Source organism: Anabrus simplex, chromosome 5 (assembly GCF_040414725.1).
Source record: "Anabrus simplex isolate iqAnaSimp1 chromosome 5, ASM4041472v1, whole genome shotgun sequence".
Classification (NCBI taxonomy): Eukaryota; Metazoa; Arthropoda; class Insecta; order Orthoptera; family Tettigoniidae; genus Anabrus; species Anabrus simplex.
The window spans coordinates 415428250-415451557 of NC_090269.1; the positions used below are offsets into that span (position 1 = coordinate 415428250).

Here is a 23308-nt window from a genome sequence, read left to right on the forward strand (position 1 = left end):
TTTGGATTCTTTATTTTCATCTTGTACTCCTTCCCCAGGATTCTCTCCATACCATTCATCGACTTCTCCACCCGCCTCCGTATCGTAACGGTTAGTGCTATTAGCTGTCGTCCTTGGAGGCCCGGGTTCGATTCCCGGTACTGTCAGAAATGTAAGAATGGCAGGATGGCTGGTATGTCATTAAAATGGCACATGCAGCTCACCTCCGTTGGATGCGTGCAGAAAAAGCTGCACCACCTCAGGATGAGGACACGAGTTTACTTTTATAAATGTCTCCAGCAATTTCTGGAGATCTTCTGTCGACTCAGATTTTTTTTAAATGTGAAAATCAAATCCAAGGAAGTCCGTCTCTGTGGTGTAGTGGTTAGTGTGATATCTACCACCCCTGGAGGCCCGGGTTCGATTCACGGCTCTGCCACGAAATTTGAAAAGTGGTACGAGGACTGGAACGGGGTCCACTCAGTCTCGGGAGGTCAACTGAGTAGGGGTGGGTTCTATTCCCATCTCAGCCATCCTGGGAGTGGTTTTCCGTGGCTTCCCACTTCTCCTCCAGATAAATGCCGGGATAGTACCTAACTTCAGGCCACGGCCGCTTCCTTCCATCTTCCTTGTCTATCCCTTCCAATCATCCCAGTCCCCCGAAAGGCCAATGTTCAACATAGCAGCTGAGACCGCCTGGGTGAGGTACTGGTCATCCCCCCCCCCCAGTTTTATCCCCGACCTAATGTCTCACGCTCCAGGACACTGCCCTTGAGGCGGTAGAGGCGGGATCCCTCGCTGAGTCCGAGGGAAAAGCCAATCCAGGAGGGTAAGCAGATTAAGAAAGAAAGAAAGAAAGAAAGAAAGAAATCAAAGGGAAAAAATGATACTATTATAATTAGAACACTGAAAAGTATCCAGAAGTCAGTATTTATGAAATGTGCCAAAGCATGAGAATACTTTATACGGGTTATACTTTTTGTATTCTCAGATCGGAAAGTAACATTATTTTACTTCTTTGTTCTTCTTCTTCTTTATATGTTTACCCTCCAGGGTAGGTTTTCACCTCGGACTGAGCGAGGGATTCCACCTCTACCGACTCAAGGGCAGTGTCCTGGAGCTTCAGACACTGGGTCGGGGGATGACGAGTACATCGCCCAGGCAGCTTCACCTGCTATGTTTAACAGGGACCTTGCGGGGAGATGGGAAGACTGGAAGGGATAGACAAGGAAGAGGGAAGGAAGCGGCCGTGGCCCTAACTTACATACCATTCCAGTATTTGTCTGGAGGAGACGCGGGAAACCAGGGAGAACCACTTCCAGGATGGTTAAAGGTAGGAATCGAAGCCACCTCACGAGGCTGAGTGGACCCCGTTCCAGCCCTCGTACCACTTTTTGAATTTCGTGGCAGAGCCGGGAATCGAACCCGGATCTCCGGGGATGGCAGCTGATCACTCTAACCACTACACCACAGAGGCGGACACTTCTTTGTTCAAAGTCCTAATTTAGTGTTATTATGGAATGACATAGATCCATTGTCTTTTACGTCTTTTCTGTTCTTTCATAACATGAACCTTGTGGTCAACCTGAGTGTCACTGTGGATGTGAAGGTAGGTTAAGAGTTTTGTTATATACCCGCACAGGGTACGGTGGGCTTTTCAGACGGTGGCACCTTCCCTCAGGCCAGGGAGATTTGGTGCAGTGGTATGATTTTCGGAGAAGGTAAGGTGGGTGCGGCCGTGGCATGAAATGGGAACTGACGCGGCATAGGCTGTGACCAGTTTGACCTATGCGAATGACATCCTGCGACCCGTAGCATTACCCTTTCTGTACGACACCCCAGACGTCATATTTCAGCAGAACAATGTGCGACCACATGTTGCTGCATGAACACGTGCCTTCTTGTTGTCACAGGATGTCAGACTGTTGCCCTGGCCCGCCCAATCACCAGACTTATCGCCAATCGAAAATCTGTCGGATATGGTGAAACGACGGCTTGCAGCGCTGTGACCCAATGCCAACCACTAAAGATGAACTGTGGAACCAGGTGAGTGCAGCATGTATGGCTATAGGGGTCTACCCCAGGACGCCGTTCGCGCCTTATAAGCGTCGATACCATCACGTATTGAACAAGATATCAGTGCCAATGGAGGAACTCCCCCTGTGGGTGGGGGCGCTAGAATAACACCCACGGTATCCCCTGACTGTCGTAAAAGGTGACTAAAAGGGGACCCAGGGGCTCTGAACTTTGGAGCGTGGATTGGCGACCAAGGAGCCCTTAGCTGTGTCCTGGCATTGCTTCCACTTACTTGTGCCAGGTTCCTCACTTTTATCTATCCTATCCGACCTCCCGTGGTCAACTCTTGTTCTTTTCCATCCCAGACGCTATTAGGTTTGCGAGGGCTAGGGAGTCTTTCATTTTCACGCCCTTCGTGGCATTTGTCTTCCTTTAGCCGATATCTTCATTTTTCGAAGTGTCGGATCCCTTTCCATGTTCTTCCTCTGATTAGTGTTATAGAGAGGATGGTTGCCTAGTTGCACCTCCTCTTGAAACAATAATCACCACCACCACCACCATGGAGGACCCAGTGCCTACTGGGCAACAGGCATGGGCGCCCGCAAGGGGGGAGGGCAAGGGGGGGCACTTGCCCTCCCCCCTGGAATTCTAAAGATGTTGATGTTCAATTGTTTAATATCATACTAGATTATTTCATAAACTGAAATTACTGACAGTCAGCTAGCATATGTTATAACTGGAAGTTTCTGTAAACAATTTAATGTTGCTGACGTTATATTGGTTTTTATATTCAAGAAAATTGTTAATGTGCCCCCCCCCCCTGGAAAAGATCCTGCGGGCGCCCATGGCAACAGGACACATGCTAACCTAGGTGACCGAAATATTAATCGTTCCTGCAGAACATACTAATGAACATGTCCTGGGAATATGAACTTCGTATCTGTCGTTTATCAAGGTGTTCTGTTTTTTATGAACATTGATATACATTTTTGTGAAGTTTTTAATTCGATGTTCGCTCTCATTCTATCCAATATACTCCCTTCACATTTTCTCTTTTTATTTATTTCTTTTCCTTTTTTTCCTAATCCGTTTACCCTCCAGGGTTAGTTTTTCCCTCGGACTCAGCTTGGGATACCACCTCTAGCGCCTCAAGGGCAGTGCTCTAGAGCGTGAAACTTTGGGTCGGAGGATATGACTGGGGAGTGGGACCAGTACTTCGCCCAGGCAGTCTCACCTGCTTTGTTGAACATGGGCGTTGTGGGGGTATGGTAATATCTGAAGGGACAGACAAGGAAGAGAGAAAGAGGCGACCATGGCCTTAAGTTAGGTATCATCCTGGCATTTGCCTGGAAGTGAAGTTGGGAACTACTGAGGAGGGAATCGAACTTACCTGTACTCAGTTCACCTCCAGAGGCTCAGTGGACCCCGTTTCAGCCCTCGTACCACTTTCCAAATTTCATAGCAGAGCCGGGAATAGAATTCGGGCCTCCGGGGGGGGGGGGAGCTAATCGCACTAACCACTACACCACAGAGGCGGTTCCCTTCATTTTGCACTATTTATCTGTTCTCTCCATCTGCCATTGCTGCTTATGATCGTAACTAGGTATTCAATTACATTTAACAACTGCTAATTTTGTCCTACCCATCCACCACTGCTCACTTTTTGAGAGTTTGTCACAGTTTTTACTCACCATCACTCTGGTTGTCTGTGCATTATTTTTTTTAAGATTCCATCCTCTACATTAATTTACTCTCCCATTAATACTATTTTGCATTTTGACAGGTCTTAATGTGCGTAGAACAATGTCGTGTACGAAGATCAGACCCGGAATATCTTGTTTGTCGAGACATGGAAAGGGTCCTTTCTCAAAGCCTTCCAATTAGAAAATGTCTTTAATAAATAATAATTATTGGTGATAGTTTGCAACCCTGTTTGAGACCCACTTTTGAAAATATCTTTCCCACTACTACCCCATATTTCACTTTGATAGAAAATTTAAATTCCACATATGTATATTCAGTTGCTCTTATCATTGAAGTATGTATTATTTAGTATGTAAATTAAAACAGACTCACATAATTTGCATATCGGCACAAGTTAAAAGTAATAATGTCTCAAAAGTTCCCTTCATCTTGGATAAAGAACAGAGCACACATTTGGTCTGCCTTTTCCTAAGTTACGTCCACTAATTACTCGCTCTATTAAGTTTGGATGATGAAGACTGGGTTACGTGACGTGAAAGTAATGTGCCACCTTGTTCTCAATTAGTCTATTCAGAATTTGTGCTTCCACCATAATTTTGTTTTTCCTATACGTTAGTTAAATTTATGCAACATAGGTAGCAGGAAAGAAGCATGAAGTTCCTAATTCATAACTTTGCTCACTCAGCACTCTTTTAATGTTTGTTCTCTGTGAGAGAAACGTTCTAAATGAACAGTAGAAATAGATGTAATGCGTTCTTATGTAAAGCATGCATATTGCTTCGAAATCGTACTTGGGCTGGTGAAGCTTACAAGCCACTGTGGGACAACGGCGTTCAGTATCACCTTCTAAAGGTATGACAACATCCGGGGATGCAAAAGCGCCACCATTTTGAGGTACTAAAACCACAATGCCGTGCACCAAACAACTCCGGAATCTGGCATGATAGCTTGGTGAAATCTACAATTACAGGGGGAAATATCAAACAGGGAACATTTTAGAAAATATACGCAACAAAAGAAACCAATTTCAACTAATATGCACATATCGTCAATCAAACTACTTAAGCTACAGTATATAGACTACCGGTAATGAAAATTAATTTTCTAAATGCATCTAAGAGGAACTTACTGTTTGAACACTTGAGTGACTCTAAGAGTTCATGATGTGGATTGGATTGGATTGGATTGGATTGGATTGGATTGGATTGGATTGGATTGGATTGGATTTGATTGGATTGGATTGGATTTGATTGGATTTGATTTGATTTGATTTGATTTGATTTGATTTGATTTGATTTGATTTGATTTGATTTGATTTGATTTGATTTGATTTGATTTGATTTGATTTGATTTGATTTGATTTGATTTGATTTGATTTGATTTGATTTGATTTGATTTGATTTGATTTGATTTGATTTGATTTGATTTGATTTGATTTGATTTGATTTGATTTGATTTGATTTGATTTGATTTGATTTGATTTGATTTGATTTGATTTGATTTGATTTGATTTGATTTGATTTGATTTGATTTGATTTGATTTGATTTGATTTGATTTGATTTGATTTGATTTGATTTGATTTGATTTGATTTGATTTGATTTGATTTGATTTGATTTGATTTGATTTGATTTGATTTGATTTGATTTGATTTGATTTGATTTGATTTGATTTGATTTGATTTGATTTGATTTGATTTGATTTGATTTGATTTGGTTTGATTTGATTTGATTTGATTTGATTTGATCAATCAATCAATCAATCACCACTGACCTCCATCTAGTGCTGCCGCCCTATTGGTTGTTTACCTAGTCTTTTCTTAAATGATATCGAAGAAGTTGGAAATTTATCAAATATCAAGCCAAACCTAAACACTACGGCGCAACAACCCCGAAGAGCCATGACCTACCAAGCGACCGCTGCTCAGACCAAAGGCCCGCAGATTACGAAGTGACGTGTGATCGGCACAACGAATCCTTCCGGCCTCCTAGACCGGGGCCTCTATCTCACCGTCAGATAGCTCCCCAATTGTAATCACCTAGGCTGAGTTGACCTCAAACCAGCCCTCGGGTCCAGGTAAGAATCCTTGACCGGGGTTTCCGGGTAAGAGGTAGAAAGAAACCCCCACACCGCGGGGTCGGCACTTATCAAACATCATCCTAGCTAAAATATTTCACTTCCTAAATCATCTTCCATTAAATGATTATTTCCCCCAGTTCGTCCTTCTGGACTCCAATTTTATTTTCATATTACGATCGTTTCAACTTTTAAAAGCCTCACTCAGGTTTATTCGTCTATCTCACCGTCAGATAGCTCCCCAATTGTAATCACCTAGGCTGAGTTGACCTCAAACCAGCCCTCGGGTCCAGGTAAGAATCCTTGACCGGGGTTTCCGGGTAAGAGGTAGAAAGAAACCCCCACACCGCGGGGTCGGCACTTATCAAACATCATCCTAGCTAAAATATTTCACTTCCTAAATCATTACCGACAACTAAGTTTTGTAATTATCAAACCTACATATTTGGTCCGATTTATTTACATACAATAGTTAATACACAACATTATTTCAACTGTTTAACAAGTGAACACACAATGAGAGAAAAACACAAACACAAACCTTCTTTACAACATTTTTTTGACTAATGCTCATAAATTATTTGAAGTCTCAGAATATCTCAATAATGCCCATCTGTAGATGGCAAGAATTAACAAATAACAAATGAAAGGAATCACACAAACGTATATCACACTTTTATACAGTCTATCTTAATTTTTTATTAAATAATCGTTGGCACTTCCAGCACGTCACACTTACAGAACACTACTTACCTAATCTACACATTCTCCAAACCATCTCCTCCTTTTCGGACACTTAATGCACATTAAAACATAGTCATCTATCTCGGACATTCTGATGCCATGTGCTCAATAAGGTCACTCATTAACTCATCATCTGACAAACTACATCTCTGGATAATATGAAACGTACAGTATTATAACTAAGTGGCAGCTGAAATAATGTTGTTCCATGAGATAAGCCTGCGCCGTGCAACACACTTCGATAATTATTAATGTTCTAAGAGGAAAAAGCAACTCGACTGCATTTGAAGCGGTATAGGTGGGATCCCTCGCTGAGTCTGAGAAAAAAGTCAAACATGGAAGGTAAACATGGATTAATAAAGAAAGAGAAGTGACTTTAATACCATCCAATATATCGATATAGTTTGTTCAAAGGTAGAACCATCATACCTAAGGCTTGTATAAGGACGAGTGTGCCAGCAACTAATTGACACTTCAAAGTCCGCGTTTGAACGAACTGAAATATAACAGCATGCGTGCCCAGCGAGTTATATTTATTTATTATATGCACCTGTAACAGAGCTGTACCCCAATTACAACAAGCATTACAATAATAATTTGAAAAAGTAATACAACAATAACGAATAGATTTAAATGAATTGGCATGAACAAGCTAGGATAAGGTTTTACTTTAGATTCACAATTATTGACTATTACCTCTACAAGTTATAGAGTATACGTGTGCAGGATCAGAGGTTTAAAGACAGATAAGATGCATGAATAATTACTGTAGTGAAATAACGTACCAATTATTACACACTTTTAATATTCATTATGATTGTGACTATGATAGCTCTGAATAAGTTTGCGTTGTTAATTCTATTCTCTTGTTAAACTACGTTGCTTTTGTAAATAACTTTTTATTTATATTTGCTGAGGTTATCTAGTAGGCAAATTTTGAACTCTGATAGTGATATTGAAAAATCCAAGTCGTGGTTCTTAACTAGCATATTAAAAGCAGAGCACATTCTTTCTAATGGAGAATGTTTGTGAATTAATATATTTGATAAGGGATTGTGAAAGTAATTTTAGCTACGTAAGTGTGATTTGTTTTCGTTAAAATGAACTCAGGTGAGCAAATCACCACAATCCATACTGCCATTTATGATTTTATGCTGAAACAATTGTTTATATATCTCTCGACGAGTCTCTAATGATATATACTTGACTTCTTCTAATAATTGACACTAGGAATTCTCAGCTTGCATGTTGACGACGGTGTTCTTGTAGTACATAAACCTTAACAATTTCTTTTGAACTTTTTCAATTTTATTTATAAAATGGCATCCAAATAACAGAAGCATATTCTAATTTCGACATCAAGATAGAATTATAGATAACACAGAGTGTATTAATGTTATTTAGTTCTTTTCCTTTTCGGATAACAAACCCTAACAACTTAAACGCCACATTTACAGTAATTTTAATATGTGACGTGATGATAGATAGTAACTCATTGTTACTCCTAAATCATTTACCGAGTCAACTCGTTTCAGTCCCTGTCCGTTCGTTAAGTAACCATACTGAAATATATCACGTACCGCAAATAAGGTCATCACGAAGCATTTGTTGATATTAAATTCGATTTTATTGAGACGCTCCAAATGTAAATATTTTCAATGTCCCTGTTCAAAGAAGTATAGTCAATATTTTGTGATATTTCTTTGTACAATTTAAGATCATCAGCAAACATCAGGCATTTGGAATATATGACTACATAGGGTAAGTCATTTATAAATAGCATAAACAAAAGTGGTCCTAAATGTGAACCCTGAGGCACATCTGCATTAACATTGAATACAAAAGATTTGGTCTGTCGATACGTGACAAACTGACTCCTGTTATGCAGATATGAAGATATATGTTTTCATATAGGATTGGTAAGTGCAAAACTGGAAAGCTTTCTGAGAAGTACACCCTGGTTAATCTTATCAAACGCTTTTATGAAGTCTGTGTATATTACATCTACTGATTTATGATTATTCAAAATACTGGTCACGTCTTTTATAAGATTTGATAAGTTAGTGACAGTTGACCTCCAAGGGTATAATCCATGTTGATAGGGTGAAATAGACCTTTAAACATGATTAAAGATTTGGAAATAAATAATGGTTTCGAAAACTTAACGAAGGCAAATATTATAGAAATGGGCCTATAATTTTTTTACATTACTTTGATCACCCGATGTATATATCGGACATATTCTTGAACCTTTCCAATTTTGTGGGAATACTTCAGGATCCATTACAAGATTAAAGATATAACATAATGGTTGCATTAAAATATTGGAACAGCCTGTGATTATGTAAGGCGGAATCCCATCTGGTACACTTGACATAGTAGACTTAAATTTCTTTATAACCTTTGTGCATTCGTTTTCATCTATACCAACCACTGGAAGTGAACAATTTGTTTCCATGGGACTTGTGTCATGATTATTGCCAGTGGTACTATTGCTTACATAAAACTTACTGAAATATATGACAAATCCTTCGGCTATTTCCTTAGTGGTTTTTTAAGGTTCGCCTTTTAATGTCATAACACCGAGTTTAGATCTGCTTTCCGTTCATTTTTAATGGAATTCCAAAAGAGTGTTGGTTGTGTACATATATGATCCTCAGAATGATTTCTGAACGTTTTATTTTCACGATCTATCAATGATTTTGAGCGTTTCCTCATTTCTTTAAACTTAATGTTGCTAAATTCTGAACTATTCTTACATTTCCGGTAACATTCCTTTAAATTTTTAGCATTAATATGTTTTTTAAACCAAGATGTACAGTATATACTCTCTTATTCCTTATTTTATATTTTGGAGCAGTTTTATCTGGTACGCCGTTAAAAACGTTATAAAAATAATGTAAAGCATTATTAGGATCATCTATCGATTTTAGGAAATTCCAGTTTTCTGTTTTCTAGTGTTTTGTAAAGGCCAAGAAAATCTGTTTTTGAAAAATTGTACATGGTTCTTTGAGAATTATCGTATTTATTTGTTTTATGGTGAGTTCCAAATTATAACAAGAGTGGAGGATGGTGAGAATCCTCATCAACCAACGGACACTCGTTTCCTGAAACTTGAAAATTGGTAACATTGGTCAATATTAAATCAAGTACCCTTCCATTACGATTCTTAACACCATTTTAGATATTGATAGGAAAGAAAGTTCATTAGAGCTAGGCAGGAAGGTCCTTGCTGTGTTGAGTCATATTGATTATTACACTGCTGTTTTTAGAAAGTGAAACACTCGGAAGCAATGGTCTGAAACACGCCAAAATCAGAGACCTTGTAGAACAATGAAACTATAATAAGTGTTTTAAATTGCAGAGAGATGACTTGCATATAGGCCTAATAGTGCTCTGCTGTGTGTGACCGGCTAGGGCAGTGTTACGCAATGCTCAGTCAGTGCGGAGCTGTCATACGAAGTGCAAACGTGTACCTAAGTGCCACAATGCCTCGCCGACATCACAGGAGGGAATATCAGCATGTGAGTGCGTTCGGTTGGGGCAAAATGATCGGGCTCCGGCAGATGGGTCTGTCGTTCCGTGACATTGCGGCTCGTACATGGTCCGCTGCTTCAACAGTGAGGTGTGTGTGGAACCAGAGGAGAGAAGAGGGTCGTACACAGCACTGACAGGGTAATGGACGACATAATGTGACCACAGCGCGAGATGACCGCCATCATGTCCGCTTGGCCGTAACGGACAGAAAAGCTTCGTCCACGGTGTTGACTCGACTTTGGAGCACTGCAACGGGTGTGGGAGTGTCTGCATCGACGGTTAAACGTCGTCTTCTGAGGGCCGGGCTGATGGCACGCATGCCATTGCACCGGCTTCCAATGACTGGTAACCACCAACGCCGTAGACTGCAATGGACACGTTAACACCGACACTGGCGTGCTGAGGGGCAAAATGTAGTGTTCTCGGACGAGTCCCGCTTCAACTTGTCCTACAGTGATGGCCGCATACGCGTTAGGCGCCGCCATGTTGAACGCCATCGGGCAGACTCTTTTGTTGAGAGGCATAGCGGACAAACGCCAAGTGTGATGGTTTGGGGCGCAATTGCCTATGACATGCGATCTCACCTCCTACGTCCTGAGGGCAATCTGAACAGCTACCACTACATCAGGAAGGTTTTATAGCCCGAGGCACTGCCCCTCCTGCAGGCCGTTCCAGACGCCATATTCCAGCAGGACAATGCCCGGCCGCATGTGGCGAGGAATGTGCAAGCCTTCTTTGAAGAACGACGGATACCACTGCTTCCCTGGCCTGCACGTTCTCCGGACACGTCACCCATTGAACATGTCTGGGATATGGTCGGTCGGCACCTTGTCCGTTCAGGTCCTCCTGCAGCCATTGTTGATGATTTATGGACGTGCCTACAAACCGCGAGGCAGAGTATTCCCCAGCGGCATATTCAGGCGCTCGTTGATTCCATGCCACGACGTCTAGCGGCTCTGATAGCAGCGCGTGGTGGCGCTAAGCCGTACTGAATTTCCACGGTCACTGTGCGTGTACAGTGCTGTAATTGTAATAATTTTTGTCTTGTTATGTCCCTAATATGTGGAATAAATTGCATTGTGATCATAGCTCTCGGTCTTGATGTTTCACTTTCTACAAACAGCAGAGTACTTACTGATGATAGATTAAAGTCTCCAGCAATTATAACATTATATTGAATACCTGGATATTCATCGAATAGTGTATAAAATGAAAAGTTTCTAATTTAGAATTAGGCGGAAAGTAAAACATGGAAATACATTAAGTTGATCCTCCTAGGTGAAATGAATAAAAACCTACAAACTGTTTTCCAGTCAGTGACCGGATCAGGAATGGAATGAATGAAGCCCCCTTCTTGCGGAGAGGACAGGAATTGTGCCGGCTGCCGAAGCCTGTCGCACTTTACTGGGGCAATGATTTATGACTGACAGATGAATTGAAATGATATTGGAGAGATTTTCTGGATTGAACGATGACAGAGTACCCGGAGGAAAAAACTGTCCCGCCTCCGCTTTGTCCAACACAAATCTCACATGGAATGACCGTGATTTGAACCACGGAACCCAGCGGTTAGAGGCCGACGCGCTGTCGCCTGAGCCACGGAGGCGCCCTACTAGGTACAACACTTTTGATTTCGGTTCTGCTAATATTAAGTAATGTTTCACTGCAATTAAAACTCCACCTGCTCTAGCGAAGTTTCGATCCCATCTGTAGGGCGTATATCTATTATCAATGAGCTCACTACCAAAAATATTATCCTTCAACCATGTTTCTGTAAGGATGACAATACCATCATCAGATGACGATATGTTATTTAAAATATATCTGTTTTGATATTTAGACCTCGCACATTTTGATATTAAATAGAAATAGTTTTAGTACTAGATATGCTAAAGATAAAAGGAATGAACTCGATTATCTGCGTACATTTTATGACAAAGTGGCCAAGTTATCAAATGATCTTATGTTATGAACGTATTTGCCATCTAACTACTCTTTTAATTTTATTGCACCAGATCTGTCAACCCACGTATAAGAGTAACATTTTTCTTGCTTTACCTTTCTAACTTCATAAAACAATTTTCTTCTCCGTGCTGTAAGACTGTGGTTCATGTAAAATGGATCACTAAATGAGAACTCAATGTCTGCCGTGTTGAAGTTCCTCTTTACCTTGCGTCGTACCATTGAACTGTTCTTGTCAATTCGCATAAGAAATCTGACTACTATATCTGCAGATTTCTGATGCTGAGCCAATCATTTGATCTTGAATGTTCAGGTTCAGACTGCGCCCCACTTTCTTAACTACGATTCCTCCATCGTATCTTCACTCAACACTTCCAGGATCCCGTGAAGCTCTTGTGTGTTCCTTCCCCATACTGCTCCAGATCATCACTCTGCACTGTTGCTTCGGCTAATTGATTTTAGTAAACTATTTTCAGACTTCAGTTCCGTTATTGTTTTAATGCAATTTTGAACCATTTCATTTTGTTGCTTTATTAAAAGAGTTGTCTCTTCTAACTTCTCACGTGCTGAGTTTAATGATTTCCCTAAGTCATCTTCAATCAATTTTGTTTGTTGTTTTAATTCCTCGCAGCATTCGTGTCACACATTAACTGTCCGCCGTAAAACTAGTCCCATTACCGAGTGTTCGTAACGGAGACACCTTTCTCGCGAGACGTGAATGTTTACAAATAGGAAGGATTACGTTGTGAGTTCCCCAAATACGAGCCTTTTAATGTAGTTAACATTCAGGTTGATTCATCCAGCAGAATTGCTGTTTGTATGTCGTTTAAAAGGCAGCGTAACGTTTAATTTGAACGACTACACTGGCACTATACAGCCACTCAGCCACAAAGACGACATCCATGCCGCTCGCTTAAAGTGTATTACAAAACTGTGGCCATTTGAATTTCAAGTGTTAATCTCCATGCCAGAGTTCCCTACCATGGCCTACAGCGTTCAGTTAACTGTCTGCCAGTAGAGATCGCGTGCGATAACCTACTAATTAAACCGTATTACGGGTGGTGGCAAAGCGTGAAATAAGTAACGGGGTAGACAGAAATTTTTTAAACTTAAACTATTTTAATCACATTATGTATGGAAGTTTGTTTTCGACGCATACACATCAGAATTTAATATTATATTAATGACTTCGAAACTGATATGTGATGTTAAAATTGGTTCATAAGGAGCCAGTATGGCTTTAGAAAGAAATTTTCTTACGAGGCACAACTGGTGGGATTTCAGCAGGACATATCAGATCAGTTCGAATCAGGAGGCCAGTTAGATTGCATAGCCATAGACCTTTCCAAAGCCTTTGATAGAGTGGAACATGGAATATTATAAAAATAAATTGAAGGGAACAGGATTGGACGTAAGGGTTACACTTTGGGTAAAAGCATTTCTAAATTTAAGGGTTCAGAAAGTCAAAGTAGGAAATAATGTATCGCACGAAGAGAAAGTTTGGAACGGAATTGCACAGGGTAATATAATTGGTCCGTTACTTTTCTTAATATACGCAAATGATTTAGGGAATAATATAACATCAAAAATAAGATTGTACGCAGATGACATAATTGTTTATAGGGAAATTGAGGATTGTTCGGAATTACAAAGGGACTTTGAGCGTATCCAACAATGGGTTGAAGGAAATAATATGAAGGTTAATGGAGGCAAATCAACTGTTACAACATTTACAAACAAGAGTTTTAAAACTGAATTTGAATATACTTTGGATGAGGTAGTTATCCCAAAACATGGCAAGTGCAAATACTTAGGTATGAGATTTCAAATTTGAACTGGAAGGGTCATGTGGATGACATTGTTGGGAAAGCATACAGATCGTGACATGACATGTCATAATGGGCTACTTAAAGGATGCAACAAAGAATTAAAAGATAAAAGTTACTTAAGTATGGTTCGTCCAATATTAGAATATGCAAACAGTGTTTGGGATCCTCACCACACCAAGATTACCTAATAAAAGAAATAGATAGTGTGCAGAGGAAAGCAGCAAGATTTGTAACAGGGGATTTCAGGAGAAAGAGTAGTGTATCAGAAATGTTAAAGGAGCTTGGGTGGGAAACTTTAAGTAAGAGAAGGATGGAAACTAGACTTATAGGATTATATAGAGCCTATACAGGAGAAGAAGCATGGGGAGATATCCGTGAGAGGCTTCAGTTGGAAAATAATTATATCGGCTGGAGTGACCACAAGTATAAAATTAGAAGGAATTCGGGTAAATTTTCATTCATTGGGAAGGGCGTGAAGGAGTGGAACAGTTTACCAGGGGTAGTGTTTGATCCTTTTCCAAAATCTGTACAGATATTCAAGAATAGAATAAACAGCAACAGAGAAAATAAATGAAATGTTAGAGGGCATTCGACCAGTGCAGGTTATTGTAAATAAAGAAATGTGTGTGAATAAATTATTTCCATCCCCTGGTCTACGGATTTTGGACAGCCAAAGTAGGGGACTGCCTGTAGGGGTGAAGTACAGTGGGGACTTCGAGGGTCCTGGGTCCGCTGCGGTAGCTGTGAAAGCCCTTCACGAACTCTGAAAAGTGGTGGCAAAAGGGGCTCTGGTTAAGACGCAGCAGGTCGTTATGCTACTTAGGTTCCAAAATGGGTAAAAAATAAATAAGTCAATAAATGCAATGCAAATTTTAATCTTATAACAGTTGTATAGTATTATTTGAAGTGATTCCACATGCTGTATATGAGTTGACTATATTTGTAAGTACAGGAGATATTATAAGTAGAATTTTGTAAACAATATAAATTTATTAAGGATGAGCTGTATGTTTAATAGAAAAAGTTGTTAGCGTAAATTTTATATTTTATTCTAGGAAAATTTCCTTCTTCTCTTTTTAATTTAAAATTTAGTGCTTGACAATAATGTATGTTAGTGTACCATTTGCCACCGAGGAAGACACCTTTTTTACAAATAAAGAGATTTTGATTTGATTTGATTTGATTTGATTTGATTTGATTTGATTTGATTTGATTTGATTTGATTTGATTTGATTTGATTTGATTTGATTTGATTTGATTTGATTTGATTTGATTTGATTTGATTTGATTTGATTTGATTTGATTTGATTTGATTTGATTTGATTTGATTTGATTTGATTTGATTTGATTTGATTTGATTTGATTTGATTTGATTTGATTTGATTTGATTTGATTTGATTTGATTTGATTTGATTTGATTTGATTTGATTTGATTTGATTTGATTTGATTTGATTTGATTTGATTTGATTTGATTTGATTTGATTTGATTTGATTTGATTTGATTTGATTTGATTTGATTTGATTTGATTTGATTTGATTTGATTTGATTTGATTTGATTTGATTTGATTTGATTTGATTTGATTTGATTTGATTTGATTTGATTTGATTTGATTTGATTTGATTTGATTTGATTTGATTTGATTTGATTTGATTTGATTTGATTTGATTTGATTTGATTTGATTTGATTTGATTTGATTTGATTTGATTTGATTTGATTTGATTTGATTTGATTTGATTTGATTTGATTTGATTTGATTTGATTTGATTTGATTTGATTTGATTTGATTTGATTTGATTTGATTTGATTTGATTTGATTTGACTGAGACAAACCCTATAACAACCTATAACCCTAAGTGCACGCGTTTTATTTTTAAATATACCTATGTAGACTAAATAGGCAGCGGGAGTTGACAAATAACACCATACTTTTAGAATAAAAAATAGGAATGTAATTCTTTGTCATATAGATTATAAGAAATAAAGAAAAAATATTTTAAAATGGTCCGCCTCTGTGGTGTAGTGGTAGCATGATTAGGTGCCACCCCTAGAGTCTTAGGTTTGATTCTCGGCTCTGCCACGAAATTTTAAAAGTGGTAGAGGGCTGAAACGTGTTCCACTGAGTCTCGGGAGGTGAACTGAGTAAAGGGGAAGTTCGATTCCCTCCTATTCCACCCTCGAAATGCCTTTCCGTGTTTTCCCACTTACCGACCAGGCAAATACCGGGATGGTGCCTAACTTAAAGGCGACGGCCGCCTCCTTCCCTCTTCTTTGTCCATCCTTTCCAACTTTCCCATTCCCACAATGCGCCTGTTCAGCGAAGCAGGTGAGTCTGTCTGGACGAGGTACTGGTCCTATTCCCGGCTTGTATCCCCGACCAAATGTTTCACGCTCGAGGCCACTACCCTTAATGAGGCAAAAGTGGGATCCCTTGCTGAGTCCGAGGGATAAAACAACACTGGAATGTAAACGGATTAATCAATATAAAATAATAGGACCTACATATAAATGGAACTAGAGTAGATACTGTAATGCGTTCAGTTCAATATATACACAATGTAATATTGCAAAACTAAATAATTTATTAATAAACGTTATTTTGAAAGTTAAATATTTCGTACGGATTAAATAACTGCATGTTTCTATGTTTTGTGTTTACAGTTTTAATACATTATTGTATTAACACTTGAATCTAAAGAAACTGAGCGATGCAGCAAACTTTCTGGGATATAAAGGCGTTGACGATTTTTACGATATCCATAAATGATTCATTTGGTGTTCAGGAGGCCGAGTTCAAAGACTCTGCCTTAGGTTATAACCTTTGGAACGTTATTATTTTCAGTTGAATGATCGTTTTGCAAAATAATCCAGTAACATGAATAAGTAGATCTATAATTTTATATTTTGGTACCAATTTTAAGTGTTTCTTTAATAACTTGACACTGTATTTGTGAGTGCGTTTGCCGCTCGTGTTACGAGAGACAGCTGTCTTAGACTCAACAGAATAACAATAATTTGCAGGCAGATGCAACCATCTGACCATTACTCTACATATCCACTGTGAAATCAAACTCTTTCGGATCGTTCTACAAACATATCACGATGTCACCTTTCCCCTGCAGACTTGCATTCCGCCGTAAAGTTATGTCACTGATCCTATACCCAAATCCATACTTCATTCACTTCGAAAATTCCAACCACACGACACGTATTTTATCTCAAAACTTGCGATGACTATGCCAAAAAATCCCCCTTAGATCTTTTTACAGCATTTCAAACGATCAAAGAATCCTGCACGATGACCTTACTCACGATAAATTCCATCTCAGCAATAAGTCACTAGTCTACCTTGAGGATGATTCAGATTAATCACTTCCAACCAACATTACAACTCGATTGAAAAGCAAATGGAATTGGTTATCAAATTTAGTTTATGGTTTTCCACAATGTAATTAGTTAGGAAATGCATTACAATATCGCTACTGAACTATAACGGGAGCTTATTAGCAATTTTAATTACACACAGCCAAACCCCTGGAGGGCAATTCAATGAATATATTGCTGGTGTTAATTAGGGAAATTATATTGACTGAAATCCATAGCTCTGTAATTCTGTGCCTCTCTCTCTCCTATGGTAAATAACAATAATCATGACTCAGCCGCCAATAAATATAATTACCATATTCCATCATTAAAAAAATTGATTTGATTTCCAAATCACCAACAATTGAAATGTGCCGGAAGTTCGTGACAGGTCTCGGAATATGCTCAGCAGTTAATTTGTCATTTGATTCCTGTTCAGTTATATCGTTATCCTATAAATAAGTTATTAGTAGAGCAAGAAGATTCAGTTTATTTTATAGGAAATTGTTTTTTTTAACTTGTTCATAATCATATATTTTATTCTCTAAGTTGTATATATAAATGAAATAAAAGATTTCTTAGTGAGAGTAACAATATTAAGAAGATGTACAATATTATAGGGAAGGATCCACCTTTCAATACTCCGTAGTAAAAAGTAGTTACAACCTTGTTTTGAACATTAACTGAATTGCTACGATATGATACAATGTTAATATTTTGCCTGTGTTCAATATACTGTATTAGTTGTTTTAAGATCTTCGCTAATTGGCTGATGATGACACTTGAAATGTGTTGAAACCGGTCCCAATAAACAGGTTGTAACTACTTTTTACTACGGAGTATTGAAAGGTGGATCCTTCCCTATAATATTGTACATCTTCTTATTTCTCTATTCAATACGGAACAATCATGAAGTTTTTAACTTTAAAAGTAACAATATTGTATTTTTCTCATAATTTGCACTTATCAGAACGGAAGAATTACACTCGCGGCACACGATTTTTAACGACGCTTTCCCGTTGCACGGCACTTAATTCTGCTGATAATATTTAAAAAAATACCGGTTGTGTTGGCAGTGCGGTTAGGGGTGCGCAGCTGTGAGCTTGCATCCCGAATATAGTGAGTTCGAATCCCGCTGTCGTCAGTCCTAAAGATGATTTTCCATTGTTTCCCATTTTCACACCAGAGAAATGCTGGGGATGTACCTTATTTAAGGCCACGTCCTATTCCTTCGCATTCCAAGTCCTTTCCTATCCCGTCGTCGCCATAAAACCTATCTGTGTCGGTGCGACGTAAACAAATTGTAATATATATATATATATATATATACTGTATAAGTATGTTGGATATTCAGCCAGAAGGCTGGTCTGATCCTCCACAGCTCCGCCAACAGCTGCCTACGAGTCACTGAAGAGGCGTACTAGGGAAATGAGGAGTGAGATAATTTCCCCATACTTTCCTCGCATATATTGTGACCGTATCGTCACTATGTATATTTATTACGAAATTAATGTTAGCAGTGTTGCCAACTTAGATTTTGAAGATCCGCTAAATAGTACCAAAAAGCCTCTAAAATTCCGCCAAGAAATCCGATCTCAAATAATGAGCAATAAAAATGAGCAATAATAATAATAATAATAATAATAATAATAATAATAATAATAATAATAATAATAATAATAATAATAATAATAATAATAATAATGAAATGGCGTAAGGCTTTTAGTGCCGGGAGTGTCCGAGGAAAAGTTCGGCTCGCCAAATGCAGGTCTTTCGATTAGACTTCCGTGGGCGACCTGCGCGTCGTGATGAGGATGAAATATTGATGAAGACGACACATACACCCAGCCCCCGTGCCAGCGAAATTAACCAATTAAGGTTAAAATTCCCGACCCTGCCGGGAACCGAACCCGGGACCCCTGTGACCAAAGGCCAGCACGCAAACCATTCGGCCATGGAGACGGACATCATCATCATGTTGTTGTTGTGTTTGAGTCATCAGTCCATAGACTGGTTTGATGCAACTTTCCATGCTACCCTATCTTGTGCTAAACTTTTCATTTCTACGTACAGTAACTATTGCATCCTACATCTGCTCTAATCTGCTTGTCATATTCATACCTTGGTCTACTCCTACCATTCTTACCACCTACACTTCCTTCAAAAACCAACTGAACAAGTCATGGGTGTCTTAAGATGCGTCCTATCATTCTATCTCTTCTTCTCGTCAAATTTAGCCAAATCGATCTCCTCTCACCAATTCGATTCAGTATCTCTTCATTCGTGATTCGATCTATCCATCTCACCTTCAGCATTCTTCTGTAACACCACATTTCAAAAGCTTCTATTCCCTTTCTTTCTGAGCTAGTTATCGTCCATGTTTAACTTCCATACAATGCCACGCTCCACACGAAAGTCTTCAAAAACATCTTTCTAATTCCGATATCAATGTTTGAAGTGAGCAAATTTCTTTTCTTAAGAAAGCTCTTCCTTGCTTGTGCTAGTCTGCATTTTATGTCCTCCTTACTTCTGCCATCGTTAGTTATTTTACTACCCAAGTAACAATATTCATCTACTTCCTTTAAGACTTCGTTTCCTAATCTAATATTTCCTACATTACCTGCCTTCGTTCGACTGCACTCCATTACTTTTGTTTTGGACTTATTTATGTTCATCTTGTACTCCTTACCCAAGACTTCATCCATACCATTCAGCAACTTCTCGAGATATTCTGCAGTCTCAGATAAAATAACAATATCATCGGCAAATCTCAAGGTTTTGATTTTCTCTCCTTGGATTGTGATTCCCTTTCCAAATTTCTCTTTGATTTCCTTTACTGCCTTTTCTATGTAAACATTGAAAAGGAGAGTGGAAAAACTGCAGCCTTGTCTCACTCCCTTCTGGATTGCTGCTTCTCTTTCAAAGCCCTCTATTCTTATCACTGCAGAATGACTTTTATACAGATTGTAGATAATTCTTCGTTCTCGGTATCTGATCCCTATCATCTTCAGAATCATAAATAGCTTGGTCCAATCAACATTATCGAATGCCTTTTCTAGATCTACGAATTGCATGTAGGTGGGATTGTCCTTGATTCGGTCCTCTAAGATCAGACGTAAAGTCAGGATTGCTTCACGTGTTCCTACATTTCTTCTGAAGCCAAATTGATCTTCTCCCAACTCAGCTTCAACTTGTTTTTCCATTCTTCTGTAAATAATACGTGTTAAAATTTTGCAGGCATGAGATACTAAACTAATGGTGTGGTAGTTTTCACACCTGTCAGCACCGGTCTTCTTGGGAATAGGTATAACAACATTCTGCCGAAAATCTGATGGGACTTCTCCTGTCTCATACATCTTGCACACTAAATGAAATAACCTTGCCATGCTGGTTTCTCCTAAGGCAGTCAGTAATTCAGAGGGAATGTCATCAATTCCAGGTGCCTTGTTCTTATTTAGGTCACTCACAGCTCTGTCAAACTCTGACCTCAAAATTGGGTCTCCCATTTCATCAGCATCAACAGCCTCTTCATGTTCCAGAACCAAATTATCTACATCTTTACCTTCATACAACTGTTGGATCTGTTCCTGCCATCTTTCTGCTTTGTCTTCTTTCCCTAGAAGTGGTTTTCCATCTGAGCACTTAATTTTCATACACCTAGATTTCCTTTCTCCAAAGGTTTCCTTGATTTTCCTGTATGCAGCATCTACCTTTCTCAGGACCATACAGCCTTCGACATCCTTGCACTTCTCCTTCAGCCATTCTTCCTTAGCTACCTTGCACTTTCTGTCCACTTGATTCTTTCATCGCCTGCATTCTTTTCAGCCCTCTTCATTTCTAGCATTTTTGTATTTTCGTCGTTCATCAATCAGGTCTAGTATCTCCTGAGTTATCCACTGATTCTTAGTTGATCTTTTCTTCCTTCCTAACATTTCTTCAGCAGCCCTACTGACTTCATTTTTCATGCCTCTCCACTCTACTTCTATAGTGTTTCCTTCAGCCTTTTCATTTAGTCCTTGTGCAACATACTCCTTGAAACAATCCCTCACACTCTTTTCTTTCAACTTGTCTAGATCCCATCTTTTGCATTCTTTCGTTTCTTCAATTTCTTCAACTGCAGATGGCATTTCATGACCAACACGTTGTGGTCAGAGTCCACGTCTGCTCCTGGGAAAGTTTTGCAATCCAACACCTGGTTTCTGAATCTCTGCCTAATCATAATGAAGTCTATTTGATACCTTCCAGTGTCTCCAGGTCTCGTCCACGTATACAGCCGTCGTTTGTGGTGCTTGAACCAAGTATTGGCAAGGACTAAATTATGATCAGTGCAGAATTCAACCAACCGACTTCCTCTTTCGTTCCTTTGTCCCAATCCAAATTCTCCTACTGTACTACCTTCTCTTCCTTGGCCCACCACTGCATTCCAGTCTCCCATCACAATTAGATTCTCGTCACCTTTTAGATATTGCATTAAATCTTCTATCTCCTCATATATTCTTTCGATTTTTTCATCATCCGCTGAACTAGTAGGCATATAGACCTGCACTATTGTGGTGGGCATTGGTTTGGTGTCTATCTTGACGACAATAATTCTTTCACTATAATAATAATAATAATAATAATAATAATAATAATAATAATAATAATAATAATAATAATAAAAATAAATATCTACATTCACCTGATCTCTGAGTTTCACTGGAACTAGTGAGAGGAATATTCTTAAAAAGTGAATTAGTCGTCGTCATTCACGTCAAAGAGTTCAAAGGCGGACTCGTCTGTTGCTGTGCTAGTGCAAGGTCGTGGATCGTCCGTGCTGCCCCCCCCCCCACCCTGCCTGTGAGGCGGCGAGCTAAAACTTGTAGGCGTTTTAGTACCGGGTGCAAACTAGTTGAATCCTCTACCTCAAGGCCCACACATGGAACAGACCAGTTCATTTAGACGGTCTTCCTTCATACCATAAATATAAATAGTTTCATTATCTGTCATCATTTGTCAACTAAGATATAAGTGCCCTTTCCCCAATCATTACAAATTTATTATACCATAATCTCATAAGATCAAATCCAAATAACATGTTTTCCTCGTGTGACTGCTAGCTCCTGACAAGAATACAGAATTCGGAGACAGACTGGAGTTGAAATTTTTAAAAAACACACAATGGATAAAACGCTAAATTCCGCTATAATAAATCTAGAATTCCGCCAAAAAATCCGCTGTCCACTAAATGATATATTTCTCCGCCGACGGTCTTCTAATTCCGGCAAATTTAGCGGAAAATCCGCTAAGTTGGCAACACTGTATGTGAGGAGTGTACATGCTTGCAGCTTCTTTGTCAGGATGGGAGCTCAGTTTCATCATATTGCGCAACGTCCTCGCCAGAAAGACGCGGATTGTAGCTGATAAAACCCCCAGAATGAGAGCGCATGATGAGGGAAGACAAGGAGGAAAAATATATTTAGCTGACTCCGCCCCTAAAACAAATGCCGACTCACAGTAGAGCCAACGTGAGAAGGTGATTTTGGAAGTACTTTTGGCAAAATAACGCTTAAATTAAACATGAAGCACACGTCGAAATAACAGTAAGAATATTTGGTCATTGACAAAATTATGGAACAAAATAATATAAATATAATTAAAATATGTATGGCTTGTTTTATCATTAAGTGAAATTCGACACCGTGATTTCGATAGTCCACATAGAGACACTTATGAAGGTGTGGACTGAAAGTTTACTTAAATAACAGCGTGGAATTGGTTTCCCCTTGCTTTATTGAGTGTCAAATATATTTACATAAATTAAATTTGATCATCAAGGTTGTAAAATGTTAATTATATGTTGCAACGAGAGTGAATTAAACCTATAGAAAACTTTATTTTTGCTTATCTTTGCAGATAATCGCATCCTTATCTCTTCCGTTCATTTTATGCCTGTAAGTTAGATTTAATTTGGTTGTAATTCGTTGCCGCGGACGCACCATGGCTTTGAGAGGCTTGTGCTCACATCTCGGAACGGAAGGGTAGCGGTTGACCTCGCTATGTCGTAAGGGCATTTGTCATCTCATGTGTTCGGATTAGTCATATCAATCCAAATGAGG

General features: G+C 39.0%; 1 protein-coding gene across 1 annotated transcript in view; it reads right to left on the minus strand.

Moving 5' to 3' along the window:
- LOC136875025 (cell adhesion molecule 2) overlaps positions 1 to 23308 on the minus strand; it is a 215496-nt gene that overhangs the window by 50755 nt on the left and 141433 nt on the right. The window lies entirely within an intron of this gene.